The sequence below is a fragment of the Jaculus jaculus genome, chromosome 4 (assembly GCF_020740685.1).
Source record: "Jaculus jaculus isolate mJacJac1 chromosome 4, mJacJac1.mat.Y.cur, whole genome shotgun sequence".
NCBI lineage: Eukaryota > Metazoa > Chordata > Mammalia > Rodentia > Dipodidae > Jaculus > Jaculus jaculus.
Window position 1 is genome coordinate 92,401,448 of NC_059105.1, and position 25,780 is coordinate 92,427,227.

A 25,780-nucleotide genomic window follows, 5' to 3' on the forward strand; every position below is an offset into this window, starting at 1 on the left:
TGAGTGCTGCTGAGGCCCTTCGTGAGGCTGCGCGGGGCCGGGGGTGCTCAGACAAGGCGTCCGCGCAGCCCCGCAGGTGACACGAGAGACTTCCTCTTGCTCGCCCCAGAGCAGGCGGCCCCGCCGGGAGGGCGAAGCCTGCACGTGTGCATTGTGGTGAGCTGCGGGTGGCATTGCTTGTGTTGAGTATTGTGTCCTTCATTCCTTCTTTCCTTGGCGACCTCCCTTGGAATCATAAGGAGAGGTTTTGGGCAAAGAACGGGTTAGGTAGGGATGCTTGACTGGAAGCCGCTATCGCTTCTAACGTTGCTATCCTGGGAAGGGATTGTGTTCGGCTTAATGTTGATGCTTGCGACTGATAAACTGGAAATAGGCATCACTCAAGTTTTCCTTGACTGTAGAGTAGATGACACATTTTTCCAAGTGTTTCTTTTTTCATAGTGGAAGGATTTTTCATATTCACTTTGAACAATTGTAATCACTACAATCATCCGTTGTCTTTTTAAAAAGTACTTTGAAGTAACATCAGTTAAAATGTTTGTTTTTAACTAAAGACGCCAACGATCATCATGTTTAGGGTATCTTTTGATTCTGTTGGTAGGTTCTTTCCGTGAAAATTTGGACAGTGAACCCTATTTATGCATCTTTCCTAGTGTTTACCACTTTTACTTAGTAACCATAAGATGGAATCTAAACAAAACTACCCTAAATTTTTTTTGTATAGAAAACTCACAGTTTTAGCAGTTGTGAACTCTTTACTCATTGGTGCCACTGAGAAGTGCACTTCACTATCCATTCCTGACCATTCTGTCTTTGACTTTTAACACTGTCTTGATTTTCTTTTTGTAGTGTTTATTTACCGCTTTATATGCTAGTGGCTTTTAACCACTTTCCTACACAGTGTTAATTTTGCCCGTTTTTTCTTCTATGTTTACAAAGATTGCATATCATTATCATTTTGTGTGTTATTTTCCTGCTGACACTTGACTCTGTTAATATGTATTTGCTGGAATTTAAATATCTTCTTTGTGTTGTAATGTCTTAAATATAGTAAATCTTTAGAAGTACACCACAACTGAGTTAGTGTAATAGTGACGGCTTGTGTTCAGGTTTTGAAAATTATGAACAGCCTCATTGTAAATATGCATGCACATGCATTTTTACACATATAGCCATGCCTTTTTGTAGATTATGTCAAGCTCGCCTGTAGTGTCTATCTACTTTCTACTCCTCCATAAGTGTATGATCGATCTTTATTTCTGCAATCTCACTAACATTTATGTTCCTATTTTGCCACCCTGTTGAATGTAGTTTTATCTTACTGTTTTTCAGCTTAAATTGGATAGTGTTGTCGGAGTCCCTACCTTTGGAGTGAGCCTTGAACTTTAATGTTTTTCCATAATCTAGCCTCCTCCAATGGCTCATCCTTTTTTGTTTGTTTTATCTTCTATGTAGACAGATGTCCTCAGATCTGAAGTAACTAGGAATCGGGTTTATTTTTTAGTTTACCTCCTCCTAGATTTTGATGTTTAACTTCACAGCATCTTATTTCTTCAATTGTAAAGGGTTTTTTTTTGTTTGTTTGTTTTTTTTTTGGTTTTTCGAGGTAGGGTCTCACTCTGGCTCAGGCTGACCTGGAATTCACTATGTAGTCTCAGGGTGGCCTTGAACTCTCGGCCATCCTCTTACCTCTGCCTCCCGAGTGCTGGGATTAAAGGCGTGCGCCACCACACCTGGCTCCAACGGTTTCTTTTTGTTTGTGCACACGTGTGCACAGGCACTTGTCTCAGCAGGATGATTGGTTAAGTCTGTCATTGCTATAAATACTAATCTAAGGCTGGAAAGATGATTCAGCAGTTAAGGCACATTCCTGCAATGTCTAATGACCAGGGTTTGATTCCCCAGTATTCACATAATGCCAGGTGTACAAAGTGGTGCATGCATCTGGAGTTATTTGTAGCAGCTAGATGCACTGGTGTACTCATTCATTCATTCCTTGTCAATCTCTCTGCTTGCAAATAAAGATTTTAAAAAATATTAATCTCATATACTGTCTTTGTTTGATTGTTTTGATATTGAGCTGATAAAAGAAATTGAGTCTTCCGGATGTATGGAGAAGCTATCTTGACAACCAGCATATGGGTTAGGACTGAACAAATAGTATTTAGAAATTATACAAACACTGAGCTGGAGAGGTGTTTTAGCGGTTAAGGCCCTTGTCTGCAAACCCTAAGAACACAGGTTTGATTCTGCAAGTCTCACATAAGCCAGGTGCACATGGTGGTGGATGTGTCTGGAGTTTTGGTTGCAGGGCTAGAGGCCCTGGCACACCCATTCTCAACTCCCCCCCCCCCCCCCGTCTCTAATAAGTAAATAAAAATAAATCTTAAAAAAAAATTAGGACTTGAAAGATGGCTTAGTGGTTAAGGTGCATGCCTGTGAAGCCTAAGGACCCAAGTTCGATTTTCCAGGGCCCACTTAAGCCAGATGCACAAGGTGGCACATGCATCTGGGGTTCCTCTGCAGTGCCTAGAGGCCTGCCCTCCCTCCCTCTCTCTCTCTGTCCCTCTCTCTGTCTCTAATAAATAAATAAAAATCTTTTAAAAAAAATACAAACACTGAACAAGTACCAAAATAAGCTGTTCATGAGATGAGGGTAATTCTTCACTATTTTTTCTTTTAGAATTTTTTAAACCGTCTATACCAACAAAACAAGAGAAAATTAGTTTGTCTTTTTATTATATGTAAATAGATTAAGCATTATGTATCATTTCATCTTTTTCCTCATGTTGCCAAGATTTAACTTTGTTAGTACATGTAGTTTTAGTTCATGTATTTTCAATGCAGTATAATGTCTATATATAACAAGTACAATAAGGCATGTAAATGGCTAGGATATTTGACAAAAGGTTAAATCTACATTATAATAGTAATTAGGAATGATAGTAATATTAGCCAAGATTTCTTTCTGTAGCCTCTGGCTATCTTAGAACGCCCTATATTGCCCAGGTTGGTTTTAAATTTGCCATGGTGCTCTTGACTCTGAGTGCTAAAATGACATCTAGGGCTACCACATCCTGTCAGGAGTACTAATTTTTATTTTATTTATTTTATTTATGTTGGTTTTTCGAGGTAGGGTTTTGCTGTAGCCCAAGCTGACCTGGAATTCACTCTGTAGTCTCAGGGTGGCCTACAACTCACAGTGCTTCTGCCTCCCAAGTGCTGAGATTAAAGGAGTTTGCCACCATGCCCAGCCTTGGTGGAGGACTTTTTTATTTTTTTAACCTTTGAAAGTGTTGCCTTAGAGAAAATACAAAACTGCTTCATTATCTGGCTTCTTGTACTATAGAAGCAAGTTTGATTTTTAAAAAAAATTGTGAGAGTTAAAATACACAGTTTTAAGATTAATTTCTAATATCCACTAGTAACTTATATGCTTTCTGATTTTGGATTACATTGAATCTCTCAATCAAGGTTGAAATAGCTAATATTGAGTAATATGCTGACATGTACGTATCTCTCCTTTAACCGATGCTTACTTTAATTTCTTAGAATTATGTAGTTTTCTAATTTGTCTTGTACATAGCTTGTTACACTTAAGCTCAGGGTGTTTGTGGATGTGTGTGCTTATTTGCTTATGTGAATGGTATTGTTTTAATTTGCATTTTCAGTAGTATATAGGAAAGCAATGAACATTTGTATATTACTTCTATAGCTCTTGTAAACTTACTATAATAGCTTATTAGTTTCATTTGTTCTATGGATAGTTAAGCTTTTTCCACATACATAGTCCTGGAGTCTAAAATACATTTTTTCCCTGTATGTGTTTTGTTTTTCTTGTCGCATTATATGAAGTTTCAAGCACCATTTTGAATAGAAGTCATGAGAACATCCTTATTATTTACAAAGATGAGGAAATTGTTCCTGGTTTACAAGATTTTCTTTTTAAGTCAAGAATTTGTTACATTTTGTTAAAAGCTTTTTCAGCATTTATCGGTAAAATCATGAATTTTTTTTCTTGAATATTACGGATTACATTCATCGCTTTACAAGTGTTTGAACCAGCTTTGCATGTTTACTATAAATAACTCACTTAAGCTGGATGTATAATTTTTTACATTGTTAGATCTAATTTATTGATATTTTGACTTTGTTTATATCTGTATTCATAATTTTATATATATTTTTACATATTATGATATAATTGTAATATCTTTATCTGGCTTTGCTATTAGTGTAAATCCTAGCAGAGAATGAGATAGAAAGTGTTCATTTGAGTTGTATTTTCTGGAAAAGATTGCATTGGCTTGATATAATAAATTCCTTACATGTTTGGTAGATGCTACCAGTGAACTCATGAGTCTGAGATGATTTTGGTTTTGAAAGGTTGGGAATTGAATCATTTTCTTTAATAGAATATGCCTATTCAGAGTATCTAAATGTAAATTTTGGTAGATTTTTATCTTCAAAGTATTATTCCATATTATCTAGGTTGTCATATTTGTGGGCATACAGTTGATCATATGAAGTTGTTGTAATGCCTAGTAGATCAGTGGTTGTACAGCCCTTTATTCATTTTTTATTGTAGTAGTATATCTTTGTTTTCTTGTCTTAAACTGACTAGAGGCTTATCACTTACTGGCCTTTTCAAAGGAGTGATTTTTCATTTTGTTGATTTTATTTATCTACTGTGTTCACCTTCATTGATTTCTGCTTGAATTTTTTTTATCCTTCCCTTGGTTTCTATATGTACTTTATAGTCTCCTAAGGTGGAAACCTAAATTACTGTTTTATTCTTTATTAGTGTGTTTTTTTCTGTCTGTATTTTTATGTTTATTTGGTTTGGTGGTTTTCATTTTTTGTTTGTTTCTGTAGACAGTATTTCTGTATGTATCATGTTGTCCCTGAACTATGTGAACCAATCTGGCCTTGTGTTTACAGCAATCCTGCTTCAGCCTCCTGTGTACTAGAATTATAGACATACATTGCCATGCCCAACATATTATTGATTTTAGGTCTTTCCAATGTTACAAGATGTATATTCCATGCTGTCTGTTCTTTGTGGTCTACTTCTGTTCTATCCTCTAAAACTAAGTTCTGTTTTCATTTTGTTTACAATGAGATTTTATTTCCCTTGAGATTCTTGGCCTTGTGTTATTTACAGGTGTGTTGTTTAATCTTAACATATTTAGGTTTGTTCCAACTATATTTCTGTCACTCATTTTGACTTTTTTTTTTAAATTATTTTTTGTTTATTTTTATTTATTTGAGAGAGACAGGCAGTCAGAGAGAAAAGAGGAAGAGAGAGAATTGGCGCACCAGAGCTTCCAGCCACTGCAAACAAACTCCAGATGCATGCGCCAGCTTGTGCATCTGGCTTACATGGATAGTGGGGAATCGAGACTCGAACTGGAGTCCTTAGGCTTCACAGGCAAGTGCTTAACCACTAAGCCATCTCTCCAACCCTCATTTTTACTGTATTTTAATTTTTGCCTTAAATCAGACTCTGAAAGTATCATAGTGGATTTGTCTGCTTACATTTGAGAAGGGGATTTGTTATAGATTTTTGTGGGACTGGAGTGCTTGAGTTTGAAGCCTTGCTATGAGCTCTCATGTTAATAATTAGTAGGTCTCACTGGGGAATTGTCTTTATTTTATTATATGTACCCTCAGTTTTTCCCTGTTCTTTTTGTGTGTGTCCATATAGCGTAATTTTCTTTTTCTTAACATTTAATCTGTATCGTTATGTTTAAAATGATTTTTTTACAACATATAGTAGGATCTTGTTATTTTAGTAGTCTTACGGGCTTTATTTAATCAATATATTCATTTAAAGTTTTTGTGTATGTATTTAGTTTTTTCTGGGTTTCCCTCTAGTCCAAGTTCATGTATTTATTTTTTGTGTGTAGGTGATATGTGTGTGTGTGTCTGTGTGTCTGTGTGCATACATATTTATGTCTTTGTAGTTTGTATGCTTGTTTTTGTGTGCAGTCATATATGTGGGTGCAGGTACCCATGCACATATGTGGAAAAAAGAGGTAGGTATAAGGTATCTTCCTTAATTGATCCCTACTTCCATTTTTTTTGTGACTGGGTCTCTTACTGAATCTAGACATCACATTTAAACTAGCTAGCTAATGAGCCCCAAGAATATCCTGTCTCTGCCCTCCCAGTGGTGAGATTACAAGTGTGCATCATGATTCCGTGCATTTTACATGGATTTTGAGCATCTGAACTCGGGTCCTTATGCATATGCACGAAGCACTTTACATACCTCTCTGATCCTTTATTTTTGAGGCAGGGTCTCATGTCAGTCTCCAGCTGAACTCATGTAGCTGAGGATGACCTTGAAACCTCTCATCTCCCCCCACCCCCAGGTAAGGTCTTGCCCTAGTCCAGGCTGACCTGGAATTCACTATATAGTCTCAGGGTAGTCTTGAACTCAGGGCAGTCTTCCTACCTCTGCCTCCCAAGTGCTGGGATTAAAGGCATGTGCCACCATGCCCTGCTCACCCCTCTCTGAACCTTATCTTGAGTACTAGGACTGACTGTTTATATTATCATACCCAGCTATGTAGTGTTGGGGATCAAACCTAGGGCTTCATGCATGCTAGATAATCACTCTAGAAACTGAGCTACATCCCTAGCTTACACTGAATGATAAAACTAGATCAATGTATGTAGCATTCATTGCTTATTCATTGTCTTTGTTTTTAATTTTTTTCGTACTCCTCTTTCTCTGGTTTTAATTTTGCCTTTAAAAAAATCTCATTCTATTACTTTCTTTTCCTGCTTTCTCTTCCCCTCCCTCCCTTCCCCCCTTCTCCCTACCCCCCATATACATACATACATACATACATACATACATACATACATATATATATATATATATATATATATATATATGAGAGAGATACAGAAACAGGGAGAGAGAGAGAGAGAGAGAGAGAATGAGCATGCTAGGGCCTCCAGCCACTGAAGATGAACTCCAGATGTGTGCGTACTCTTGTGCTTATTTGGTTTCTGTGGAGTCGAACCTGGGTCCTTTGGCTTTGCAAGCAAGTGCCTTAACAGCTAAGCCATCTCTCCAGCCCCCTGATTTTTTTATTATTAACAATGTATTTTGTGTGGATATATCATGTGTTGGTATTCTCTTTTCCCTCCTCTCTGCCCCCATTCTGCTGGGGACCCTCCTCAGTAGGGGTTGCACGTATTCCCCATGCGGTTGTGGTTTGAGTTGTGGGAGCAGCATTAGGTTTTTGTGGGGGGTAGGGAATGGAAAGCCTCTGGGCATGATGTCTCAACCTGTGGCTCTTACAATCTTACCACCTTTCCCACAAAATTCCATGAGCCATGCTGGGTGAGTTTGAGTCTCCTTCATTGATGAGCTCTTAGGAGCCTTTGGATATCTGCTTTGGTAAGTATTGAGTATCCTTAGTGTCTGTCTCCTTCACCCTGGCACTAATTGTCTGGTTCACCATTGAAACAGCACTCTTGCTTATCTCACCAGTTCCTCTTTGGTTTCAGCTGTGGCTGGGCTGAAGTGCTAGGGGTAGTTTATCCCCTCTGGTCTCCCTTCTGAAAAAGAACAGATTTTCGCAAGTGCACCTTCTGGACCTGTTTACCAGATTTCTGAAAAGAGACCTAACATAAATTCTCATTACTCCTTTACTTTTATTGTTTTGGGTTTTTTCTGGCTTCTTTATAAATTCCCTATTTGACCTTGATGAGCTGCAGTTAGAAAATGACATACCATGGTGTAGATGTTTTGGTATTCTTCTTGGGGTTTTTTCTGAGAAATTTCTGGATATGTGGTTTGATGATTTGGGGGAAGAATCACTCAATTATTTAATGTTTCAATGCTTCATTACACATTGTCCTTTTTATAATTCTCAATGTTCTCAAATATTCTTTTCCATCTGTTTATTCCCTTTTTTATAATCATTTATTGTAATTTGGAGTTACTTTACTTCAGACTCTGATTTTTTTCCTGGATCATGTCTGTAGTGTTGAACCCATCAAAAGCATTTTTCACTAATACATGTTTTAAAGACAAAAGAACACGCTCTTACTTTCATGTAAGTTGACATTTCTTTTAGAGAGATTTAAATAATGAGGAATAAAGCATACATTTATTTATGTAATTGTCATTTCCATACTTTTTACTCCTTTTGCTTAAAATCAGATTTAAATCTGGTATAATTTTCATTGCCTACAGAGCATTCTTGAACATTTCTTAAATTTAGCTTCAGCTGTCAAATTTGAAATCTTTTTTTAAATTTATTTTTGTTGTGTGATTGTAGGCACATGCATACTGTGGCACATACTTGGAGGTCAGTGGACAATTTTTCAGTGTTGGTCTTCACCTTCCACCTCATGGAAGCGCTCTCATTGTTCACCACCCCATTCACCAGGCTAGCTAGCCTGGAAGCTTCTGAGAGAATACTGTCTGCATCTCCTTTCTCACAGTAGGCATGCTGGGTTTATACACCAGCTCCAGCATCACTATGTATTTTTTTTAATGTGGGTTCTGGGAATCACTTGAATACTTGCACTTTTGCTGTAAGTCTTTTCTTTATTCACTGAGCCTCTGTTCTTGGAAGATCTATAGTTTTGGTTTAATGGGTTATTTTCCTTCTTTGATACCATGAAAGATATTGCCTGTTCTTTTCTTCATTTAATTATTCTTGATGAGAAACCTGTTATTCTTCCTTTTGTTGCTGTGTATTGAACACTCCCATCTTAGTGATCCCTGCTCTTTTGAAATTTCCTTATTACTTATTTTAATCAGTTTACTGTGATGTGCCTTAGTATTGGAATTTATGTTTTAACAAATTTATCTCAATTAGCATACAATGTATTAACTTTAAATTGCAGTATTTTCACACAAAATTGTATGCACCCTCATACATATACTTGCACATGCACACAGAAGAACATATACGCACACATTTCAAAAAACTAGATGGGGGCGCTGTAGAGATGGCTGAGTGGTTAAGGTGCATGCCTGCAAAGCCTAAGGACCCAGGTTTGATTCTCCAAGTACCACATAAGCCAGATGCACATAGTGGCGTCTGCATCTGGAGTTCGTTTGCAGTGGCTAGAAACCCTGTCATGCCCATTCTCTCTTTCTTACCCCCCACTCCGTCTCTCTCTCCCTCCCCACCTTCCTCCCTCCCCCTCTCACTCTGCCTGTAATAAATAAATAAATCTTTAAAAATAAAATAGACTAGATGGGCTGGAGAGATGGCATAGCAGTTAAGACACTTGCCCGCAAAGCTGAAGAACCCAGGTTTGATTACCCAGGACCCATGTAAACGAGTTGCACAAGGTGGTACATGCATCTGGAGTTCGATTGTAGCAGTTGAAGGCCCTGACACACCCATTCTCTCTCTCCCCCCAACTCTCACCAAAAAAAAAAAAAAAAAAAAAAAAAACTAGAATCCTCATGAGAGAGAACTCTATGCACTATTTATGTACTATTTTTCTTTCTGAGTCTGGGTCACCTCAATATAATAGTTTCTAGATCCAGCTATTTTTCTGTAAACTGCATTTCATTTTTATTTGCAGCTGAATAATATTCCATTGTATATAATGCACATATGCCATATTTTCGATATCCATTCATTTGTTGAACATCTAGCTTGTCTCCTATTTTCTTAATACTGTAAATAGTGCAACAGTAAATATGTATATGCGGGTATCTCTGGAGTAGGATATAGTCCTTGGAGGTCTTCAGAAACTAGGAGTCAGCAGAAAAAAACATCTAAATTATATTGTAGATGACTGGGTTTAACAGATATCTGCAGAATATTCCATCCAACAGATAAGAAATACACATTTCTCTTTGACAAATGAATCCTCCTCCAAAATTGAATACATCATGTCACAAAACGTTAAAGAAATACAAAAATCATTAACTTAATTTCTTGTAACCTATTGTAGTACAGTGGAAAAAAAGTGGAAATCAACAAGAAAGGCTTCAGAAACTTCACAGATAGCTGGAAACTGAACAATGCAGTCTTGAATGAACAGTGGACCATTGAAGAAATTGGGGAGGAAGAATTAATAACTACCTAGAAATAATTGAAAATGATAGCACAGCCTACCAAGTGTTTTGCGATACAACCAAGACAATCCTAAGGGAAATTTTTATACCAAGTGCTAACATTAAAAATTCACCACAGAGGAATTGGGAAAATGAGCAAGAGTGCTGCTCCCATGGTTAGCCTGACAATATTCACCAGGGTAAAAGGAGACAGACACTGAAGATACTAAATGCATACCAAAGCAGATTCCAGAAGCTCCTGAGAGTTTTTCACAGAAATAGACTTACAACACACACACCAAGGCTCAGAGAATTTTGTGGAAGAGTGGGTTGCAAGATTGTAAAAACTACAAGTCGGAATGTCATACCTAGAGGCATTATGCCCCCGCCCCCACTGCCACCACTAAGAACTGCTGCTCAGACTACACATAACTCACAACCCCATGGGGAATACCAGCAACACCCCAGAGGAGGACCCTCAGCAGAATGGGGGCAGGAACTAGAGAAAAGGTGGTACCAACACATGATGTTACAAAGTATGTTCTTAATTTAAAAAACAAAACATCAGAGAGGCCTGGAGAGATGGCTCAGCATTTAAAGGTACTTACTTGCAAATCCTGCTGGACCTGGTTCAGTTCCCCAGTACCCACATAAAGCTAGATGCACAAAGTAAGGCATGCATCTGAAGTTCGTTTTCAGTGGCATGAAGGCCTAGTTTGTCCATAGTGCATAACTGTCTCTCTCTCTCCCCCTACCCCCTGCAAATAAATAAAGTTATTTTTAGGTTTTTTTTTAAAAAATATATTATTTATTTATTTATTTATTTGAGAGTGACAGACACAGAGAGAAAGACAGATAGAGGGAGAGAGAGAGAATGGGCACGCCAGGGCCTCCAGCCTCTGCAAACGAACTCCAGACGCGTGCGCCCCCTTGTGCATCTGGCTAACGTGGGACCTGGAGAACCGAGCCTCGAACTGGGGTCCTTAGGCTTCACAGGCAAGCGCTTAACCACTAAGCCATCTCTCCAGCCCAATTTTTAGTGGGTTATTTAAATCCCAGCACTTGGGAGGCAGAGGTAGGAGGATTGCCATGAGTTCAAGGCCACCCTGAGACTCCATAGTGAATTCCAGGTCAGCCTGGGCTAGAGTGAGACCCTACCTCAAAAAAAGCAAAAAAAGGGCTGGAGAGATGGCTTAGCGGTTAAGCGCTTGCCTGTGAAGCCTAAGGACCCCGGTTCAAGGCTCGGTTCTCCAGGTCCCACGTTAGCCAGATGCACAAGGGGGTGCACGCGTCTGGAGTTCGTTTGCAGAGGCTGGAAGCCCTGGCGCGCCCATTCTCTCTCTCTCCCTCTATCTGTCTTTCTTTCTATGTCTGTTGCTCTCAAATAAATAAAAATTAAAAAAAATATTAAAAAAATATTAAAAAAAAACACAAAAAGTTGTAAAACATTCATAGAAACCACAACCTAAAGATGTGCATCATAAGGCTCTAGAAAAGAAGCCAATCTCAAATCCAGAAGATGGCAAGAAATTATAAATATTAGGGCAGAAATAGAACTTAAAAGAACAATAAGTGGAATCAGTGAACAAAAAGTTCTTCATAAAGATTTTCAGGAGCTTTATGACTATTTCTGTGAATAAGTGTAGTTTATTTCTTGATTAAAATTCTTATTGTCCAAAAAAATGCATACATTTTCTCTAGTATTGTAAAAGTAAAGCAGAATTGGGATTTTTGAGATGTGATTATTTTGTAGTAATTTTAAAAGGATAAATTGTTTCCTTTACAATGTTATAGTTTAAAATTGTTTTAAGACATGCAGTACTTTATTTTAAAGCAGTCAAATTCCATGTGCTCACAGAATGTAGCCTTACCAATATACTATTGCAGATGAAGTTGTAATAGTTTAAAACTTCCTAAATGCTTAAAATTATATAATGGGTTTCAAAAGTTTAAAAGATTTCTAGGTTGGTTGCAAATCATGTTGCTTCTTTCATCAGTCTGTATAATCCAGAATTAGGTATATTTTATTTTTATTTTGTTGTTGTTGTTAGGTAAGTTAAGATAGGATCTCACATGTAGCCCAAGTTAGCCTTGAGCTAGCATGAATCTTCCTGCCTTTGCCTCCTGAATTACATACCTATATGTATAGCACATACATGTGTTACATACATATGTGATTCCAGGCATAGTGTTAAATGGTAGTGAAAACTTAAGAGATAGTTACGACATGGCTTTTCTACAGAGTTATTTACCAAGCCTTTCAGTTTGAATTATTTAATCAGTTGAACCAGTTAGTAATTTAGATAGTCTTAAACTATCTTTCATTTTAACATCAGTAAAGAAATAGTCACTAAAAGGTTTCATTATCTGGGTGCAATGGTATATGCCAGTAAACCCAGGTGTGGATGGCAGAGCAAGAAGGATCACATCAAGTTCTGGAGGCTATATAGCAGGATCCTTTCTCAAAAATAAAAACTGCCGGGCTGGAGAGATGGCTTAGCGGTTAAGCACTTGCCTGTGAAGCCTAAGGACCCCAGTTCGAGGCTCGGTTCCCCAGGTCCCACGTTAGCCAGATGCAGAAGGGGGCGCACGCGTCTGGAGTTCGTTTGCAGAGGCTGGAAGCCCTGGCGCGCCCATTCTCTCTTCTCTCCCTCTATCTGTCTCTCTCTATGTCTGTCGCTCTCAAATAAAATAAAAATAAATAAATAAATAAATAAATAAATAAATAAATAATAATAACTGCCTTTACTTGAAATACAAAGTTGCATATTTATGTAGATAGATAATACCTTTAATTCATCCCTTTAAGAAGTATTACTAAGGGCTGGAGAGATGGCTTAACGGTTAAGTGCTTGCCTGTGAAGCCTAAGGACCCAGGTTTGAGGCTTGATTCCCCAGGACCCACGTTAGCCAGATGCACAAGGAGATGCACGCATCTGGAGTTCCTTTGCAGTGGCTGGAGGCCCTGGCGCATCCATTCTCTCTCCCTCTCTCTCTCTCTCTCTCTCTCTCTCTCTCTCTCTCTCTCCCTCTTTCACTCTCAAATAAATAAACAAAAAAAAATTTTTAAAAAGAAGTATTACCAATATATTGCTCTGCTGTTACCTTGGAATTTATTCATGGTGTTGCAGTCAGGTTCACATTGCTGGCAGAAATCACCAAACCAAGAGCAGCTTTTGGGGGGAAAAAGGATTTATTTTGGCTTACAGGGTCTAGGGGAAGCTTCACCATGGCAGGGGAAAAACGTGGCATGAGCAGAGGGTAGACATCACCCCCTGGCAACATCAGGTGGACAATAGCAACAGGAAAGTGTGCCAAACACTGGCAAGGGGGAACTGGCTGTAATACCCATAAGCTCACCCCCAACAATGCACTGCCTCTCTCAGGAGGAGGCTTTAGTTCCCAAATTTCTATCAGCTGGGTTCCTAGCATTCAGAACAACTAAGTTGTGGGGAACACCTGTATCAAACCACCAAATTCTACCCCTAGCCCCCAGAAACTGATAGCCATCCATGATATAAAATGCAATACATTCAAATTTATCTTTAAAAGTCCCCATAGTTTGGGCTAGAGAGATGGCGGTTAAGTGCTTGCTTGTGACGCCTAAGGACTTTGATTCAAGGCTTGATTCCCCAGGACCCACATAAGCCAGATGCATCTGGGGTTTGTTTGCAGTGACTGAAGCCCCTGGTGTACCCATTCTCTCTCTCTCTCTCTCTCCCTCTCCCTCTCTCTCTCCCTCTCCCTCTCTCTCTCCCTCTCCCTCTCTCTCCCTCCCTCTCTCCCTCCCCCTCCCTCTCCCTCTCCCTCTATCTCTGTCTGTCTGTCCCTCTAAAATTAATAACAAAGAAAAGTCCCTATAGTTTTTATCAATTCTAGTGATGTTCAAACATTCACATAGTCCAGGTCTTTCAACTCAGCCATAATACCAAAAAATCCACCCCCAAAAAACCATGATGGCACAGAATAAACACACTGCTAAAGAACTCTGTAGTTGCAAGACCAACAACTCTAGCCAGTAACAAACATGTCCCTAGAGTTCCAATTTCGCCCCTCCAGCTAGGCTACTCATTGTCCTGGAAACTTGATCTGGGGACTGCAGCTTTTCCTTAGCAGCCATCTTGTGGTCCTGACATCTCCATGGGGTCTCCACTGCAACCTATGGTTCATCGTTATGGCTCTATCAGGTCTCTATGCAGAGATCCAGCAAGCCTGCTTCACACTGCCCATGGCAGTTTCCAAAACAAAAGACCACCTTGCAAACTCAATGACCCTCTCTTTCCTGCATTTCTTATACTCCACAATTTCATGAGGTCCCAAGTGGTTGGTTGGTTGGTTAGTGGTTTTATTTCCTGAGCAATGGGGATTATATTCAGAAAGTCATTGTCTATAGCAATAAGTTGAAGGGTTTCCCCAACTTTTTCCTCTAGCATTTTCAGTTTGGGGTTTGATACTGAAGTCTTTGATCCACTTGGACTTGATTTTGGTATATAGGGAGAGATGAGGATCTATACTCATCCTTCTACATACCCAGTTTACCCAACACCATTTGTTGAAGAGGCTGTCTTTTCTCCAGTATTTTTGCCATTTTCATCAAAGATCAGGTGTCTATAGCAGTGCATACGTACATCTGGGTCCTCTATTCCCTTCCATTGATCTGCATGCCTGTTTTTGTGCCTATACCATACTGGTTTTGTTACTATGGCTGTGTAATACAGGTTAAAATCAAGTATGATGGCACCACCAGCCTCAAAATTATTGTGGCTATTCGAGGGGTTTTGTGCTTCTAAAATGAATTTTAGGATTATTCTATTTCTGTGAAGAATGCCATTGGAATTTTAATTGAGATTTGCTTTTGTTAAGATTGACATCTTCACAATATTGATTCTTCCAATCCAAAAACATGGGTCCATTTCCTAGTGTCTTGCAATTTCTGTCGTGAGTGTTTTAAAGTTTTCATTATGGAGATCTTCGTTTCCTTGGTTAGGTTTATTCCAAGGTACTTTATTTGTTTATTTATTTATTTTAAGGTTTCACAGAAAGAATTTGGTAGAATTCCTTCCTCTTCTATTTTATGGAACAGTTTTAAAAGCATTGGTGTTAGTTCTTTTGTGAAGTTCTGGTAAAATTCACCTATGACTCCAACTAGGCCTGACTTTTTTTTGTTCAGAGTTTTTTTTTTTTTTTTTTTAATAATTGCTTGGATCGTTGTACCTCTTTTTTTTGTGGGGGGAGGTTAATGAGGTTTCAGGGTAGAGTTTCATTTTAGCTCAGGCTGACCTGGAATTCACTATGGAGTCTCAGGGTAGCCTTCAACTTGAGGTAATTCTCCTACCTCTGCCTCCCAAGTACTGGCATTAAAGGTGTGTGCCACCATGCCGGGCCAGATCTCTGTACTTCTTATAGGTCTATTTAAGTGGTTATCCTCATCTTGATTTAATTTTGTTACATCAGGTAAGTCAAGGAAATCATCCATTTCTTTGAGATTTTCAAACTTGGTGGAGTGTATATTCTTAACATATCCATATGATTTTCTGAATTTGTTATTTGTTGAAGTAGTCCCTTTTTCCTCTCTAATTTTTAATTTTTTTTGTCTTTTTGGTCATATTTGCTAAGGGTTTATCAATCTTATTTATCCTTTCAAAGAACCAACTCTGTTTCACGCATTTTTTTTGTTTCTATTACATTAATTTCTTCCCTAATCTTTATTATTCCCTTCTACTGATTTTCAGTTTGCCTTGTTCTTTCTCCAATGCTGTAAGGTGAGATATTAAGTTGTTTACTTGCAACCTTTCTAATTTCCTAATATAGTGACTTAAAGTTATACATTTCTCTCTTAGGACTGCCTTCATTGTGTCTCAAAGGTTTTGGTATCTTGTCTTCTCATTATCAATTTATTCTATGAATTTTTTGATTTCCTTCTTGATTTCTTCATTGACCCATTCATCATTTAGTAGTGTATTTCCTTTCCACAATTGTGTGTATGTAGTATATTTTTTCTTGTTGTGGATTTTTAGTTTATTCCCACTGTAATCAGATAGAGTGCAAGGGATAATTTCAATTTTACTGTATTTGTTAAGATTTGCTTTGTGTCTTAATATATAGTCTATTTTAGAGAATGTTTCAAGTGCACTTGAAAAGAATGTGTGTTCTGCAGAATTTGGATGAAATATTTTACAGATTTGCATGAGGTTCATTTGTTCTTTGACCTCATTTAATCCAGATGCATCTGTTTGTTTCTTTTCAGGATGACCTGTCAATTAATGAGAATGGGGTGTTAAAGTTACCCACTGCAACTCTGTTATTATCTGTAACCTTAATTCTAATAGTGTTTGTTTGATGAAATTGGGAGCCCCCATGTTAGGTGTTTAGGATTGTAATGTCCTCCTGTTGGAGTATGCCTTTATGATTGTTGTAGGTGGTAAGATGTGTGGATCAAATTTCAATTTCCTGCAGATGGTTATCCAGTTTGTCCAGCACCATTTGTTGAAGATGCTGTCGTTTTTCCAGCCTACATTGTTAGGGCCTTTGTCAAATAACAAGTAGCTGTAGTTACTTGACCCAAAAATGTTCCATTGGTGTATACTCCTGTTTTGTTTTGTTTTTTTTTATGCCAGTACTATGCTGTTTTTATTACTATGGCTTTGATTACTATGGCTTTGTAATATAGCTTTAAATCAGGTGTGATGATGCCTCCAGACGGGGTTCTTTTGCTGAGGATATGCTTGGATATCCGAGGCCTTGTGCTTTTCCTTATGAATTTTGACATTTTTCTATCTCTGTGAAGAATGATGTTGGGATTTTGATTGGAATTGTATTAAATCTGTATATTGCCTTTGGTGGGATTACCATTTTCACAATGTTGATTCTGCCTATCCAGGCGCATGGGAGGTCTTTACATTTTCTCATGTGCTCAATTTCTTTTTTGAGTGTTTTTATGTTTTCATTGTATAGCTCTTTGACTTCCTTGGTTAATGTTATTTCAAGGTACTTTTTGTTGTTGCTATTGAAAATGGGACAGTGTCACTCATTTCTTTCTCTCTGTGTCTTTGTCATTTGCATATAGAAAGGCTACTGATTTTTGTGCATTGAATTTGTATTGTGCTATTTTGCTAATTGAGTTTATCAAGTTTATTAAGAGTTTTGGGATGGAGGCTCTCTGGTCTCTTATGTATAGAATCATGTCATCTGCAAATAGAGCTAACTTAACTTCTTCCTTTCCAAATTGTATTCTTTTTATTTTTTTCTCCTGTCTTTTATTGTTTGAGCTAGGACTTCCAGTATTATATTGAAGAGCAGAGGTGAGAGTGGACACCCCTTGCTCCTGTTGTTCCTGATCTCAATGCGCATTACTTCAGTATTTCTCCATTAAGTATTATTTGGGCTTTAGGAGCTTTATATATAGCCTTTATTGTGTTAAGATATAAACCATTCATGCCTATTCTCTCCAATGTTTTTTTGATCATGAAGTGATGTTGTATTTTGTCAAAGGTCTTTTCTGCATCTGTTGAAATGATCATGTAGTTTTTGTGTTTAACTTTGTTTATGTGGTGTATTACATTGACAGATTTCTGTATGTTGACCCACCCCTGCGTTCCTGGGATGAAGCCCACTTGATCAAGGTGGATAATGGATTTGATGTGTTGTTGGATTTGGATTGCGAGGATATTGTTCAGGATCTTTGTGTCTTAAGTTCATCAGGGAAATAGGAATGTAGTTTTCTTATGGTGTCTCTGCCTCATTTTGGTATTATGGTAATAGTAGCTTCATAGAAGTAGTTGGGGAGCTTTCCCTGTTCTCCATTTGTGTGACACAATTTGAGAAAGGTTGGTTTCAGTTCCTCCATGAAGGTTTGATAGAATTCAGCTGAAAAGACATCTGGTCCTGGACTCTTCTTTACTACCCTTTCAATCTCGATGGGTGTGATAGATTTGTTTAGAATATTAATTTGCTCTGAGTTTACTTTTGTTAGATGGTATGTGTATAGAAATTTATTCATTTCCTCCACATTTTCCGATATTGTGTAGTAGACGCTTTTGAAGGAAGACCTGATGATTATCCCAATTTCACTTATGTCTGTTGTTATCTCTCCTTTTTCATTTCTGATTTTGTTAATTTGAAGCATCTTTTTTTTTGCTTGATCAAATTGTCCAGAGATTTGTCAATCTTGTTTATTTTTTCAAAGAACCAACTTTTTGTTTCATCAATTTTCTTAATTTTTTTCTTAGTTTCCAATTCACTAATTTCTGCTCTGATCTTAATTATTTCTTTCTGTCTGGAGCGTTTTCAGTTGGATTCTTCTTGCTTTTCCAGTTGTTTTCTGTTAGGTTATTGATTTAGGATCTGTCTGTCTTTGTTATGAAGGCATTTAGTGCTATTAATTTTCCCCTGAAGACCACCTTCATTGTGCCTCATAAGTTTTGGTATGATTGATGTGTTCTCATCATCATTCATTTCTAGAAATTTCGCAATTTCATTTTTTATTTCATCCACTACCCATTTATTGTTTAAAAGTGTGCTACTCAGTTTCCTGGAGGATGGGGTTCTTGGTGGTTCTTTTGTTGTTAATTTCTAGCAATATGGCATTGTGATCTGATATCATGCAGGGGGTTATGTCAGTCTTCATAAATATATGGAGGCAGGCTTTGTGACCCAGTATATGATCTATTTTAGAGAAGGTTCCATGGGCTGCTGAGAAGAATATGTAGTCCAGGTATTTGGGATGGAATGTTCTGTAGATGTCTGTTAGGTCTAACTGTTTGATGCTTTTGATGGGCCCTCTCACTTCCCTGTTGAGTTTCTGTTTGGATGATATGTCTATTACGAATAATGGTGTAATGAAGTCCCCAACGGTGATGATGTTGGTGGTTTTTTCTGTTTTATTATCAAGTAGGTTTTGTTTTATGAATTGTGGTATACCTGTGTTTGGTACATAAAGGTTGGTGATTGTGATATCCTCTTGATGGGTTGTTCCGTTGATAAGTAGGAAATGGCTTTCTTTGCCTTTTTTGGTTTTATTTGGTTGAAAGTCTATTTTACCTGATATTAGTATAGTTACACCTGCTTGTTTCTTACTCCCATTTGCTTGGAATGTCATTTTCCACCCTTTCACTCTGAGTTGTCTATTTTTAGTGGTGAGGTAGGTTTCTTGAAGACAACAGATTGAGGAGTCTAATTTTCTGATCCACCCTATTAGCTTATGTCTCTTGATGGGTGAATTAAGGCCATTGATATTTAGGGTAATGACTATGAGGTTTCATTTGATCCCTGCCATATTGTGTTGGTTTATGTGGTTTGGTGTTTTCATGGACTTTGAAGTTTTATGTCCCTTCTCTGTGTTTGTTTATTGTGATCTGTTTCTTGTAGGCACTTGAGGTTGATTATTTGATTCTTCTGTGTGGAGAATTTCCTGAAATATTTTCCGTAGGTTTGATTTTGTGTTCATATGGTTGTAAAGCTGTGTTTTGTCATGGAAAGTTTTTCTTTTACCATCTGTTATGAGGGGTACTTTTGCTGGGTAGAGTTGTTTGAGTTGGAAGCCACAGGTTCTTAAGAGTTTGCAGTGTTCCATTCCAGGCTCTTCTGGCTTTCATGGTTTCCATTGAGAAGTCTAAACTAATTCTCATGGGATGCTGTTTTTCCCTAGCTGCCTTTAGGATTTTCTCTTTAGTCTCAGTGTTTAGAGTCTTAATGCCAGTATGTCTTGGAGAATTTCTCCTTTGGTTCAATCTGTTTGGAGTTCTGTTAGCTTCTTTATCTTGATGGGTCTTTCTTTAGAAAGAGTGGGAACGTTAAATAAGTTCTCCATGCCTTTGGTCTGAATTTCTTCCCCTTCTGGTATTCCCATGATCCAAATATTAGGATGTTTAAGTGTATCCCACAATTCCCTCATGTCTGTTCACAATTCTCGAACTGTTTCTTCTGTTTTGACTTCCAGGTCTGAGTTTCTATTCTCCACATGGCTGACTCTATTCTTGAGAGCTTCTAAAGAGTTTTGGGCTTCATTCAGTTACTTTTCTATGTATGGTTTCCATCCCTCTGTCAAGTTCCCTTTTCACAACATTTTCTGATTTTCTTGCTGCTTCTTGGAATTCATCATTTCTTTTTGTCTTCATTTAGCATATACAGCTGTTTTTTTAGGTCCTCTTCCCCCACCCCCCACCCTTGCTTTCCTTCATATCCTTTAACTGCCTTCAGACACCTTCCATCATTTTCTTTTCTTTCTTTCTTTTTTTTTTTTTTGTTGTTGTTGTTGTCTTGTTTGTTTTTTCAAGGTAGTGTCACACTGTGGTCCAGGCTGACTTGGAATTAACTATATAGTCTCAGGGTGGCCTCGAACTCTCAGCGGTCCTCCTACCTCTCTCTCCCAAGTGCTGAGATTAAAGGCGTGCACCACCACGCCCAGCTCCATTTTTTTTATCTATTAGGTCTAGTGTAGCGATGGCAACATCCACAGGATTATCAGTCCTTTGTTGCTTTTCTTCACTTTCTACCAGTAGCTTGGTCAGGATTGCATTGCTCATAACTTCACTTTGGGGTTCCAATCCTAGTGTCTATTCTGTGTTTTGATTAAAGATATCCATTGTAAGACTGGGTGATCTTATTGAATTGACTTTCATTTGATTTTTTTTATGTTATCCCTTTTGTGCTGTGGTCTGCCCATCAGAGTGCGGGGGCAGGGAGAATGGTACTCTGGTTGTGATGGGCAAGAGATTTGGTGCCATTTCACATGGGGCAGGAACTGTGGTGAGGCAGGCCAGAGAGTGAATTGGGGTCAGGATGGAAAGGACAGGGTCCAAGTTTGCGGGGGGGGGGGGAGGTGGAAAAGAGAGGATCCATAGTCTCCAGGGGTGGAAGGGAAAGTAGAGGGCCTGATGACATGCAGGTGTGGGCATGGGGATCCAGGTGATCACCCGTGCCCATTACATAGGCCTAGCCCTCTTTCCTGCAGTTAGTGTGGGAGTATCCTGAGGCTGGAACTATGGCTAGCAGGGATGCTTGGGGGGATTGGGGGACTACTGGTGGGTTACCCCAGAGTGTGGGAATCAGCCAATTACCTTTTTTGCCCCTCCACACCCTCCCACTGGCTATCTACTAGAGCTTGCTCTCCCCTGAAAGACCCAGTGACCCCTTAATGTCTTGCCTCTCCTTCCCTGGGAGTTGTGTGGTTAGCCAGAGGCCATCTTAACTGGTAGTTCTGATTTTTAATTTTTTTATTGACAACTTCTATACTTATAATGAACCATGATATTTCCCTCCCCTCCAGCATTTTTCTCTTAACTCCACTCTCTGTCATATCCCCTCCCAATATTAAGAGTTTTTATGAAAAGGTTTGTATTTATTGTTCTCATTCTTCTTGTTTTGTAGTTCTTCCAGTTTTACCTTTGCTCTCTTATATTAACTTTTACTTGATTATGGTTTATTTTTTTCTGGTTCTTTATTTTTTTTTTCCTTTTCCACATGGAGGATCTTCAAGTATTTTTTGTACAGTTGGCTTAGTGTTCATATATTCTTTTAGGCTGTTTTTGTTATGGAATGTCCTTATTTCTTCTTCTATTTGGATAGATAGCCTTGCAGGATAAAGTAATCTTGGTTGACAATTATTATCTTTCAGAACTTGGAATAAATCATTCTAAGCCTTTCTGGCTTGTAAAGTTTTTGTTGAGTAATCCGTTATCCTGATGGGCTTTTCTTTATATGTGGCTTGATTTTTGTAACTGCTTTCAGCATATTTTCTTTGGTTTGTATAATTTGTAGTTTAATTATAATAAGATGCAGAGAGGTTCTTTCCTGATTTTGTCTGTTTGGCATCCTAGCAGCTTCCTGTATCTGCATGGGGATCACTTTTCCTATTCAGGGGAAGTTTTCTTTTATTTTGTTGAAAATACTTGCTGTGTCTTTGGGATGAATTTCTTCTTCTACTATGCCATTGAATTCTTGTCTTTGATCTCTTTATAGTGTCCATGATATCTTGGAATTCCCATTTGTGCCCCCCCTATTAGTTTGTCTTTCTCTTTGTTAGACTGTATTAGATCTGCCAACTGGTGTTCTAATTTAGATATTCTGTCCTCTCCTTGATATATTCTACTGGTGAGACTTTCTGCAGTTTTTCTACTTCATTTACTCTGTTTTTCTAATATTTCTGATTTGCATATTTTCGTTATTTCTATTTTCTTACTCATATATTACCATACTTATTTAATTAAGTTGATTTCCTGTGAAGGACTCAGGAACCAGATGGACACCATGACAGGCTTCAGAGTCCTCAGTAGGCCTCAGTTTCTGTTTCCCAGCAAGGTCTTAAGTTTTTATTTACTGGTAAGGTTGGGTTTAGCAGTTACTGGAAAAACCACAAACTGCTTGCTTATACCATACATTCCTGTACTCATAGATAAGTTTAATTCCTCTAGTCCCTGCCCACCAGCTTTGCCCGCCAGTATCCTAAGCCAATCAGAAGAGTACAGGTGCAGTTACTGTTTAAATCAATCAGTCATGTACCCATCCCCTTCTTCTTTGTTCAAATCCCTATTTAAAAAAAAAAAAAAGGGCTGGAGAGATGGCTTAGTGGTTAAGCGCTCGCCTGTGAAGCCTAAGGACCCCGGTTCGAGGCTCGGTTCCCCAGGTCCCACGTTAGCCAGATGCACAAGGGGGCGCACGCGTCTGGAGTTCGTTTGCAGAGGCTGGAAGCCCTGGCGTGCGCATTCTCTCTCTCCCTCTATCTGTCTTTCTCTCTGTGTCTGTTGCTCTCAAATAAATAAATAAATAAAAATTTAAAAAAAAAAAAAAACTCTACCCTCATGCTGTTTGACGCTCTTGTACGGAACCACTGCGTTGGTGAAGAGCCCTTGCATACGTGCTTGGTTCTCCTTGGTGGTCACTGGGGGTGCCAAGAACCGGGCATAACACCTGTGTTCTCTTTCAGAAGTTGGTTTTCTTTGAGTTCCTTGATTTGTTCTGTGATCTGTGATGTCTGAGTATAGATACAGTCCTTTTTTTTTTTTTTTTTTTTGAAATCTTTGTCAGGCATTTCATTTAAAACAGTCTCACCGGGTTTCATTTCTGATGGATTTAACGTTTTGGTGGGATTGTATTTTCTTGATTATTTTACGTTTCTGATATTATAATGCCGAGATTTTTGCATATTGAGTTAATTTGATTCTTGGATTTTCTAATTATCTGCTGTGTTCTCAGCCATGTCAATCCAGCTTTATATATCTTCACAGTAAGAGTTTAAGGTGGCAAGTGTAGCTCTTGTACTCCACGAAAACAGAAGTGACCCCAGGTCTTGTGTTTGCCTGCTATTCAAGTATTCTGGTGTACTGAGTGGAGCAATTTACAAGCAAATTCTAAAGTTGAACTGAGCAGTATACACATTCAATCAAAACTGGCCCACAGTATTTATGCAGTAGTGGGGTTTAAAATAAACAAATAATGTGATAATGCCAAAGTCTCTAAGGCTTTGTGTTTCCCCATACCCTTAATCCTGTCAACTAAGTAGTTGATATTTCTGGTCTGAAATGGTTTCCATGTCAGCTAGAGGCTCTCTCAGCCCCTACCCACAATAAGATAGAAGAAAAAGACAAAAGACCCTATCAAAGGCAACAATAGTCAACACCAAAAAACATGAATATGTAACACATAACCTTCCCTGACATGGAAAGAGAGATTAGCACTTCCAGTGCAGGCCTATGTACCTGCCTTTGTATAAGTAGGCCCTGTTATCTTTTGGGATGGCTCCCAATCTCACCAGTGCTGAGTGTCCACCTGGATCCCTTTCTGTTGTGATGTGGATCTAGTGTTCTTATTGGCTGTGCAGGATGCTATGTGGCCTGCGGTGAATGAGTTCTGTGGAGGTTCACAGCACTGATGGTTATGGGAAGGGAGGCTGTGCAAGATGCCTGGAGATGTACTGGAGCAGCTCAGCTGTTCCCATTTTGTGTTCTTCAGCAGCTGCTCAGCTGGTCCCTGCTGTCTTCCCCTTCAGGTTTCTTGACTTTGCAAGGAGGCTGATGTGAGTGGTAAGTCCCCTGTCCTGGTTTTGCAGCGTTGCACCCTTCATGTGGTGGGGCACATAGACCGGGGGTCTCTGGTGCCTTAATGGGATTGTGGCTGGCTTCCTCCTTTCTGGAAGAGCTGAGTCTCTCCTACTTCTCTGCAGGAGAACCTTATGGGTGTTATAGTCAGCTTTCCCCTTGCCAGTGTTTGACACGCTCTCCTGTTGCTATTTTATTGTCCTTTGTATTTATGTCTGTAATGCTCCCTCCCCTTACATTTCATTTTTTATTCTTTTGCTCATTCTAGCTAAAAGTTTGTTATTTTATCTTCTAAAAATCCTGTTAATTTTTTGATCTTTCTACTTAATGTGTTCTCTCTTTTTTTTTTTTTTTTTTTTTTTGGTAGTTCCTTAAATGTAGTACTGAATTGTTTCTTTTAGATGTCTTCTTTTTAAAATTTTTTTTGTTCATTTTTATTTATTTGAGAGTGACACAGAGAGAGAGAGAGAGATTAAGAGAGAGAAAGAAAGAATGGGCACGCCACGGCTCCAGCCACTGCAAACGAACTCCAGATGCATGTATCCCCTTGTGCATCTGGCTAATGTGGATCCTGGGAAATTGAGCCTTGAACCGGGGTCCTTAGGCTTCACAGGCAAGTGCTTAACCACTAAGCCATTTCTCCAGCCCATGTCTTCTTTTTAAATGTAAGCATTGAATGCTACAAAATTCCTCTTGGAATTGCTTTTTTTGTATATCTCAAGGTTTGCAATTATTTTTTGTCTCATAGTACTTTTATTTTTTTCTTGTATTTTTCTACCCACTGTTTATTAGTAGCACAAATCATTAATTCCCACATACTTGAATTTCGTCCTATTGTATCTTATTGCATACTGTTATGATCAGAAGAGATTATTTTTTGTTGTTGTGTTGTTTTGTTTTGTTTGGATTTTCGAGGCAGGGCTTTACTCTAGCCCGGGCTGACTATTTAGTTTCCTTGATTTTGTGTATGCTCTATAGCCTTTCTTGCTACTGATTTGTAGTTTAATTCCATTGTGGTCAGAGAGAATGCAAGGAATTATTTCAGTTTTCCTCAATTTGTTAAGATTTCCTTTGTGTCCTAATATATGGTCTATTTTAGAGAATGTTCCATGTGCTGCTGAAAAGAATGTATATTCTGCAGCCTTTGGATGAAATGTCCTGTATATATCTGTTAAGTCCATTCCTTCTATGACCTCATTTAGTCCAGATGCCTCTCTGTTTATTTTTTCCCAGGATGACCTGTCAATTGATGAGAGTGGGGTGTTAAAGTCACCCACCACCACTGTGTTTGGTGTTGTCTGTGACCTTAGTTCTAATAGTGTTTGTTTGATGAATTTGGGAGCCCCCATGTTGGGAGCATATATGTTTAGGATTGTAATGTCCTCCTGTTGGAGTGTGCCCTTAATCAATATAAAGTGACCTTCCTTATCTTTCTTGGCTAATGTAGGACTGAAGTCTACCTTGTCAGATATTAGGATAGCAACCCCTTCTTGTTTTCTAGGCCCATTTGCTTGAAACACCGTTTCCAACCTTTCACCCTAAGATAATATCTATCCTTTGTAGAAAGGTGAGTTTCTTGGAGACAACAAATTGTAGGATCCTGCTTTTTAACCCAGTCTGCAAACCTATGTCTTTTGGTTGGGGCATTGAGGCCATTGATATTAAGAGATATTATTGAAAGGTGTGTATTTATGTTTGC

General features: G+C 38.5%; 1 protein-coding gene across 6 annotated transcripts in view; it reads left to right on the forward strand.

The window, feature by feature from the left end:
• Orc4 (origin recognition complex subunit 4) overlaps positions 1 to 25,780 on the forward strand; it is a 59,761-nt gene that overhangs the window by 299 nt on the left and 33,682 nt on the right. The gene's annotated exons all lie outside the window — the stretch shown is intronic.